General features: G+C 54.6%; 1 protein-coding gene across 6 annotated transcripts in view; it reads left to right on the top strand.

Annotated features, from left to right (window-relative positions):
* The window catches only part of Csnk1e (casein kinase 1 epsilon), a 38,816-nt gene that overhangs the window by 4,954 nt on the left and 24,921 nt on the right, over positions 1 to 8,941 (top strand). For 3 of the 6 annotated variants that reach the window (XM_055603003.1, XM_055603005.1, XM_055603002.1), the window contains exon 1: positions 8,035 to 8,166. The exons of 1 other annotated variant lie outside the window; for it this stretch is intronic. The gene's annotated coding sequence lies outside the window, so the exon portion shown is untranslated. Of the gene's footprint in view, positions 1 to 8,033; positions 8,167 to 8,941 lie in introns of those variants that run through there. 2 more of the 6 variants (XM_055603007.1, XM_055603006.1) reach the window with 1 other exon arrangement.

Below are 8,941 nucleotides of genomic sequence, written 5' to 3'. Positions count from 1 at the left end.
ATGGTCAAAGCAATCTGAGAGGTTTACCAGCATCCCTGGGGAGTGGATTTGTGGTATGTAGAAGGACAAGGGGACTTTTCAGTGAGGACCTCAGCTACCAGGGCAGGTATGAAGGAAGCAGAGGCCGAGTGGGCTCCAGACTCCAAGGTGGGTCTGCAGAAGCTCACTGGTCTTTCACAGTTTTCCTGAACTCAGATTCTCATGAGCTCTGTGATACAAGAGCTCATGTATACAAGTAGGGTTACCTTCTGTCCACAGGACTGCTGTGGAATTAAATCAAATGCATGAAAAATGCCTAAGGGGCAGCCAGGGGCATCGTCTGTCCCATACACACCAACTGTGGCCCTCCCCTGCCTCTCGTCCCCAACCCCCATCTGCAGGCAATGTTCAAAGACTGTTCTGCACAGTCTGTTAAACGTTCCCCGCAGAGTCCTGGGGTTGTTGGAGAGTGTGACCATCTGCACTAGAGGAGAGGGTAAGACTGGGTCCTGAGTGTTAGCCGACTGGCCTCCCAAGAGCGGAAACGGCTGAAGTAAAGTGCTTGCTGGGGTAACCTCCCCAGACTCCTGCCTCCACCTCTGCTCAAATCCTCCATGCTACACCAGCTCCTCCCACCACACAGTCAACAGGGATGCTCTGGGTACAGAGCAAGAGGGTAACTCAACTCCTGTCTAGAATGTTCTCTCAGTACTGCTTGCCCATCTTTCTTACACATGACGGGCCCTGCGGTTGATGGTTGAGTGTCCGTGAACAGACTGGAGTAGAACTGTCAGGCCCCTCAAAGGATCTGGCATCAGGAAGTGTTTGTGTATAGACATGTGACATGGCCAGGACAAAAGTCACACGAGTCACTGAGCTGAGGAAGAGGAGAAATTATCCTCCTCACCCCAAGCCTCAGGTAATGAGTGGTTGTAAGTCCCTGGGAAGAGAATCCTCACTTCCCAGAGAATGGAGGAAGCATGTGTTTGGAGGCTGTTGACAGCCTTACAAACTAGGGACATTGCTGAATGGCAGTTAGAGGAGCCCAGAGGAGCAGGGAGGTGGGACTGAGCTGAGGGAAGGGTGAAGGGGCTTTGGGGCATATGGGAGATTTTAGATTTTCTTGTGGGTACTCCTGGCTTCTCTAGGAACTGATGCCCTGAAGAAGACCCACAGTTGCTGGGTAAGGTTTGCTCACCTCTGGCCCAGCACAGCAGGATGATAGAGAGCCACTGTGAGAAAGAGGGAGCCATAGGGCAGTCCCTGAGGGAAGACTGAGATACAGACTGGCCTTGGAAGAAAGTATCTTCCACCTTCTCTCTCCAGATCTTTCACTGTGGGGGGCATTCGTGGGCATGCATGAAGTGGGGGTTATATCTTTTGAATTTTATATTTTCAAGTATGCATGTATACACACACACACACACACACACACACACACACACACACAGCCAAGTGCATATAAGCACAAAGGCAAGAGGCATCAGATCCCAGGCTCACAGACAGTTGTGAGCCACCCCAGATGGATGCTGGGAGCTGAATGCCAGTCCTCTGGAATTGCTGTATGCACTCTTAACTGCTGAGCCATCTCTTCAGCCCCAGGGTTTTTCTTCTGCAGCTTCTTCTGAAGCTTTCCCTTCAAGGACAGGGAAAATAGTCTTTCTTCCTGTCTCAGTAGTGTGAAGAAAAAAAAAAAAAGCAGGCTTTATTTTCCAGAGGACAGAGAAGTCCACTTATGACCATGTAGTTGGGAGCTGGAGAGAAAGCTCAGCAATTAGGAGCACTTACTGTTGGTGCAAAGGAACCAGGTTTTCTCAGGATCCACATGGTGCTTCACAACCATTGGTAGGCACGTACATACATGCAAGCAAAACACTCAAACACATGAGATAAATAAATCTAAAAAAGGCGGGCGTAGTGGCAAACTATACCCTGTATTCCCAGCATGCAGGGAAGCAGAGGCAGGCGGGTTGCTATGAGTTGGAGGCCAGCCTGGTCTACGAAGCAAGTCCGGGATAGCCAAGGCTACACAGAGAAACTGTCTTGAAAAACACACACACATACAAAACTACCAAACAAACAAACAAACAAACAAAACACCCTATTGGTGCAAACAAAACATCCTAGATTTCCAGGTGCTGAAGAGACAGGGAGGCTTGCAATCTTAAAGCCAGCCTGGGCAACTTAGTGAGACTCTCCCTCAAAACAAAAAGTAATAAGAGGACTAAGACCAAAGCTTTGGAAGGCTCTGGCTGCTGTGTGGTCAAGGGAAGCCTTTGAGAAGTGATTTGAGCCATAGGTACAGGCAGCATTGATTGAAGAGTCTGGGGCAGGTCATTCTAGGCAAAGGCTTTGAGGAATGATGAAATGAAAAGAAATGAAAGAAACCAGTATGTGAGATGGGAAATGGGGCCTGAGACACTTAGGAGCCAAATCAGCATGTCCTGGAGCAAGTGTGGATTTTTTTTTTTTTTTTTTGAGACAGAGTTTCTCCTCTGTGTAGCCCTGGCTATCCTGGAACTCTCTTTGTGGATCAGGCTGGCCTCAAACCCAAAGATTCACCTGCCTCTGCCCACTGAATGCTGGGATTAAGGGTGAGCGCCACCGCTACCCAGTTGTGAGTGTGGATTTTATCTCTGGGTGTATATCCATAGCTGAGAGTAGGTTCTTAGCAACTATCCAGCTGCTGTAGTGCCCAGGTGAAAAGCAGAGGCTGCTGGGAGGATTCAGAGTAGAGTGGGGACATACAATACAGAGGCTAGCTCAGTTGTGAGTAGGAGGTGGCAAGATGCAAGCCTGTTTCCACCGAGCAATCTCATGTATCCCCCGGAAGTTCTTCAACACGGAACCTGGATCTGGAACACAGAGATGGTTCCCATCCAGCCCCACCCCAGGACACAGGGTGCAGGTCATCTCCATCAACCCCTAGAGAGAGAGCTGAGCTCTGCAAGATTCCATTGACATCTGGAGACTCATTGACATCTCAGAGGCAGGAGGAGCCACTGTCAGGGGCCTGACCTGGGATTATCAGCATTCTGAGAGTTAAAACAAAGACCCAGCCTGTGGCTGGAAGGACCAGAGAAAACCTCTCGGAACATCTGGGGACAGGGAGCTGGGCCCCACAGAGCAGTAGGGCAGCACCCACAGGCTGGCAGCCCCCTGGGGGAACACCTCACAACTTGGGTAAGCTACACTTCAGCAGGCTCCAAAAAGACACCCAGGGGCTCCCTGCTGGTGGCCCAGATGCTCAGAGCAAGGTGGGCAAGGTTAGTGGTTCAAGTGAGTACAAGTAGATCTGCAGGCTTCCAACCCCGTCCACCCCTGAAGGGGCTGGTTATGGTCCTTTGGAGGAAGGGTGAAGGAGGCAGGAAGTGACCAGGCATAGCTTACAACACTAAAAGGAACCCTAGTGAAGAGGCTTTGATTTAAGTCAGCTCTCCTAAAAGCAGAAAAGGCACCCACGACTGCTTCCCGCTCAGGCTGTCCTCCGAACAAAGCGGGTTTTGTGGATTTGTTTGTTTTTGAGACAGGGTTTCTTGTGTAGCCCTGGCTGTCCTGGAACTCGCTCTGTGGACCAGGTTGGCCTCGAACTCAGAAATCCGCCTGCCTCTGCCTCCTGAGTGCTGGGATTAAAGGCATTAGTCACCGCACACAGCCGATGTGTGGATTTTTAATCTACACCATCCTACACTTTACAAACGAGGCTTGAAGGAACTTGCCCTAGCATTGTCCTGTTAGAAAGTGGAAGATTCAGCATTTGAAGACAGCTGCTTTTTGTTGTTTTGTTTTTTAATTTTATTTAAAAATTTTAATTATATGCTTGCATTCGTGCGTGCGTGCGTGCGTGCGTGCGTGTGTGAAGGTGGTGGTGAGATCTTACATGCACATAGTGTGGGTTCCCGTGGAAGCCAGAAGAGGTGTTGGATTCCCTGGCTGGAGTTACAGGTGGCTGTGTACAGGTTGGCATGGGCTTTCCACAGTATGAGTTTTTACCTGCTGTCCCAGCTCTCCTCCAGTCTTTGGTTTTGCTGCTGTTGTTGTCTGAGACAGGGTCTCTGACGCGTAGCCCTGGCTGGTCTGGAGCTTGCTATGTAGATCAGGATGGCTTCAAACCCACTCCTGCCTCTGCTCTGAAGTGCTGGGAATGTGAACTTTACTATGTTCACCCCCAGAAGTCAGCCTCTTCCAGCTCCCCCACCAGGCTCTTAGCCTCCTTAGACCTCAGTCTGTAGGGACAGAAGTCGGTAGAGGCGAGTAAGGCAGCCCCTGGGAGCCCAAAGCTCTCTGATTGGGAGGCCTGAGCTTTCAAATAGTTATTATTATTTTTCGAGTTAGGGTTTCTTTTTGAACTCACTCTGTAGACCACGCTGGCCTCAAACTGAGAGATCTGCCTGCCTCTGCCTCCCGAGTGCTGGGATTAAAGGTGTTCACCGCCACATGTGGCTAACATATTTACATTTAACTTTTCAATTTTTATGTTTATGGGGGGCTGAAGACATGGCTCTGGCAGCCCTCAACTGCTGAGCCACCTCTCCAGCCACTTTAGTACTTTAAATTTGCATTTATTTACTTGTTATGTGTGCCGGGGGCCCATTTGTGGAGAGCAAAGGACACCTTGCTGGAGTCAGTACTCTCCCCCGCCCCACCCGGGTCCCAGGAAGCAGATGTCAGGCTTGGCTGCCAGTGCCCGTACATTCTCCACGGCTCTGGGAGTTGCTTCTTTACTGGAGGATGGTTTGGAAGAGGAGCCAGAAGGAGGGTGCCAAGGGCTCAGTCCTTCTCAAGCCTGGGTGAAGAAGCTCTGGCAGGCCGCTGCCTCCCCTGGGGCTGGAGGGGATTGTTTCCTGAGTTGAGGCTGGCAATGTGGTCTGTTGCTAGGGCCTGACACCAGGGGCAGACTCTTCACGTTTGGACAAAGGAGGGAGGGAGGGCAGAGGCCTTGTCACAGTCCATTCATTCATCAGCTATTCGTTAAATTTCTCCCAGGTGCCAGACACTATTACAGATATTCACAGCACAGAGGAACCCAAAATAGCATCCACTCCCCGCTTTTATGAACCTTAGTCCCGCTAAGCGGGAGACAGAGATGAGCAACAACAAAGGTGGCACCCAGAGTGTGTTATAGCACTGAGCGTCGGTGGGCAACAGCGGCAGGAGCGAGGGCAACCCCACGGGGTCTAGGGCTCGAGGTCCAGAATGGATCCCATACAATTAATTTTAAATTTTGCGTGACGAGATGTGGAGAGGGGTATATTCGTGCCTCGGAGCCTGTGTAGAGGTCAGAGGACAGCCCTGTGAGATCAGTCCTCTCCTATCTTAGTGTGGGTTTGGAGGATCAAGCTCAGGTCCTCAGGCCTGCAGGGTAGGCACTCTAGTCAATAGGCCAGTCCTGCCGGGCCAGGAGAAGAATTTTAAATCAGGAGACAGGAAGGCCTGAGCATGGAGCCCCAGGGAAGTGCATGCTGCGCTCTCACAACAGGGTACCAGGAAGCTGAATGGCCAGGGCCAGGGCAGGTGCTCATAACAGAGGAGCAACTAGACGGCCAAGAGAACTGCAGGCGAGCCAATGCCTGTAATCTTGGGGAGGAAGAGGCAAGTGGATCGATGTGAGTTCAAGGCCAGCCTGATCTACAAAGTCCAGGACAGCCCCAAGGCTTCAAAGCCTTTGATCCCAGCACTTGGGAGGCAGAGGAGGGAGGATCGCTATGAGTTTGAGGCCAGCCTGGTCTCCAGAGTGAGTTCCAGGACAGTCGGAGCGATACAGAGAAACCCTGTCTCAGAAAAACAAACAAACAAACAAACAACAAAGCGGCAGGCAGGGACATGGTGCCGCAGTGCTCTGGAGTGCTCAGTGCTCAGTCATGAGGGGTGTGAAAGTAAGAAACAGTACAGATGTCCAGTTTGGAAAGGAGAGGGGAAAGCTGCTGCTCATGACCACACAGAACTGTAAAAAGCTGCTGTGGCCCCTGATGAGCTGGGTTCGTCTGCCTGCGTCTTGTGGGTGAGTGGAGGGAACGCATCTGGCTACACCTTTGGGCTTGAGAGTTGGAAGCTGAGAGGTAGCGCAGAGCATGCAGAAGGCAAGCCCTTGGCTGCTAGAAGCAGGCAGGCTCTCTGCTTGGAAGAAGTCCCCCCTCCTTTCCTTCCCTCACCTCTCCTGGGTGTTGCGTCACTGGCTGTTCCCCCTTCGAGCTCAGCTGTAAAGCTTAGTAGAGGACTCACAGCTTGGACTTATGGGGGTGTAGGAAGGAAGAGGATCAGGAAGCAGACAACTGTGTGGAAAGCATCCTTCCAAGGGGGGCAGGTCTGGGAGGGGCCTAGAAGGGTCCAGCCACCCTGTACCTCTCAGTAGGTTTGTGGGTGTCAGATCTAAGGGCACAAAGGTCAGCGGGAGGGTGTGTACTCGGAAGAGGCTACAAGTCCTGGAATGGAGGGCAAGTGACAGGATGAGGAGGGAAAGCTGGGACAGAGGACCACAGACAGAAGTTTTGTTCCAGCAGGCATGTGATGGCCAGGAAGTGGGAGGAGCGTGGCTTTAGTGGCTTTAGCACTGGCTGACCTGTGCTCTTGAGTGAGTGCTAAGGAGCCTTCCAATTCCCTTTCTGGAAACCATGGAGCGAATGTCAATTCTGCCTCCCTGCCACCCTCACTGGAGAGGGTTAAACGAGCTAGATGCCTCTCCTGGCACTGAGGAAGAACAGGCCCACATTTGGAAAGCTGGGCCTGGGTTGGAAGGTTTGGGGGTGGTAAAGATAGGACATTGGCGCTTGCTGTGTTCTGTTCAGTCTCACCAGGGCCCCACTTCCTGGGCTCTGACCACAGGAGCTCACTGCTACCCAGACCAGCTGCCTCTGGTGAAGGTTTGTGCCCAGTGTGGCCAAAGATTTTAAGACAATGTGGGCCTCAGTTGACAAAAACAAAGCTAAGAAGCAAGCCCAGCCAAGGTCAACCCACTATCTGGCTGATGGTCCCTGCCTGGGTAAAGGTGGTACGGAGGGCCAGTGCCCAGGTTACCATCACAGATGCCTCCTGGCTTTCCCGCTCTTCTGGTCAGCATCCCCAGGACCACCAGAAGAACACGGCCATCTTGCTGGGCTGTGTGGGCCTGGGCAGACCTTTTGCCCTCTCTGGGCCACAATAGCCTGCCCTGTGATGGGACCTGTCTGTAGAACTCCCAGCCATTTGGAGAGCTTCTGATTAAGCTCCTCAGCCTTGGGGAGAAGCTGCAGTTATTATGAGGTGACTCTTTCAGGGCCGTGCTTCCGGGGTGATCAGAGGCACTGTGTCCATAGTCACAGTTGTGTGTGTGTGAATGTAGGTGTGTCATAAGTTGGAGCTTTGCAGGACCCAATGTAAATATCGTTTTAATAGCCTTGTGCTGGGACCTTTCATGGCTGGGCTGGAAGCCTTCATTAACTCTCCCGTGACCTGGGGAGGGGGTGGGCCTGCTTCCTCATTCGTTTGCAGTTAAGGAAACCCAGGCCTTGTCTGGGACATGACTTGGCTGAATGAGCACCTCTGGGCCCCTGACTCAGTGTGAGTTCTTGGTGGGGGCAAGGGGCTCAATGGATGAGACTTCACTGGGCTCTGAGGTCCTGCCACAGTGAAGCTGAGCTGCCCAGAGGAAAGAGTAAAAAAAAGGGTCTGCCCTGAGTTTTCTTCGGGCTACCTCCTTGGCCCTTGTCCACGCCCCTCCATCCCGAGCCTCCAAGCGCCTGGCCAGTGTTCTGTGCAGGCTCCAGGCCACAGCCCTAAATCTCTTTTAGCAGTGCCCCAGGAGTGCCCCGCTCTTCCCGGGCCTCCGCAGCTTTGGCCGAAGACGGGGCAAGAAGGCGGGAGTGGAGGAAATCCGAGTTCTGTGTGGCCCCTCGCCCAGAGCGGCAGCGTCGGCGGGCGCTCCCGGGGTCTGCGGGCCCTTTAAATCCTCCGGGGTGGCGGCGGCGGGCGGGGGATGACATCAGCGGGCGGGCCCGGGGCTCAATGGGAGCCGCGGGGACGCGCGCGCGAGCCGGGAGCGCGCGAGCCGGCGGCGGGGGCGGGCAGCGGGAGGCGGCGGCGGCGGCGGCGGTGGAGCGCGGAGCCTGAGCCCGGCCGGGCCGAGCGCAGCGCAGCGGGCCGGGGAGAGGCTGGCGCGCCCGCGGCCCCGCGAATCCTCTGGCATCCGCCCCGGCGGGCCGCCCCGGCGCGGTGAGCATCGGGGGCCGGGGAAGCGGGGTTCCCTCCGCCTCTTTGTGTTTTCTTTTTGCGCGAGCGCGGGGCGGACACGCGCGTCCGTGCAGGGCTGGGGGCGCCGCCCGTGAGGACAAAGGCGCGGCCGGGGACGAGGAGGGGGACGGGCGCCTCGCAGGCCGCCGGCTGCACCGAGGCGGCCCCGGGCTGGGGCGGGGGACCTGCGGCAGGGGCCTGGCAGGGGTCCCGGGGGCGCGCGGGTACGGGCCAGCCGCGGCCCCTCCTCTGTGCCCTGGGCTCCGGGTCAGCGAGGCCATTCGCGTGCAGGGTGGGGGCGCCCCGGGGTCCTAAGTGATGGGGTGCGTGGTCACCCGGGCCACCGGCTTTGTTTTCCTTTGTGGCGAGAAGAAGGGAGGGGGTTATTTATCGCCTGGATTCTCATTGCGGTGTGTGAGACAGCCTTGTGCTGCAAGCCTCGGAAAGCTGGGTGCCTGGGCGCCTGAGGCAGGGCTCCGACTTAGGCCAGCCCCCTCCCCCTACACTTTGTCCAGAGTTTTCCCACATATCTTCTTGGCATAACCTCCCCCTGGGAAGGGGGTCTGGAGAGAGAGAGAGAAAGAGAGAGAGGGGTACAGCTCCTGTGAATACTTGTGTTCGGGACGCCTTTCCTAGGTTTAGGGTATCCCTCCAGTTTTTCTTTCACTGGTTCCTTGACGGGGTCTTGGCGCAGGGGAAGGTGGGTGGTGTGTGTGTGTGTGTGTGTGTGTGTGTGTGTGTGTGTGTGTGTGTGTGT

The sequence above is a fragment of the Psammomys obesus genome, unplaced genomic scaffold (genome assembly GCF_907164565.1).
Source record: "Psammomys obesus unplaced genomic scaffold, mPsaObe1.curated_primary_1811, whole genome shotgun sequence".
NCBI lineage: Eukaryota > Metazoa > Chordata > Mammalia > Rodentia > Muridae > Psammomys > Psammomys obesus.
This window is presented reverse-complemented; position numbering and strand designations above follow the sequence as displayed.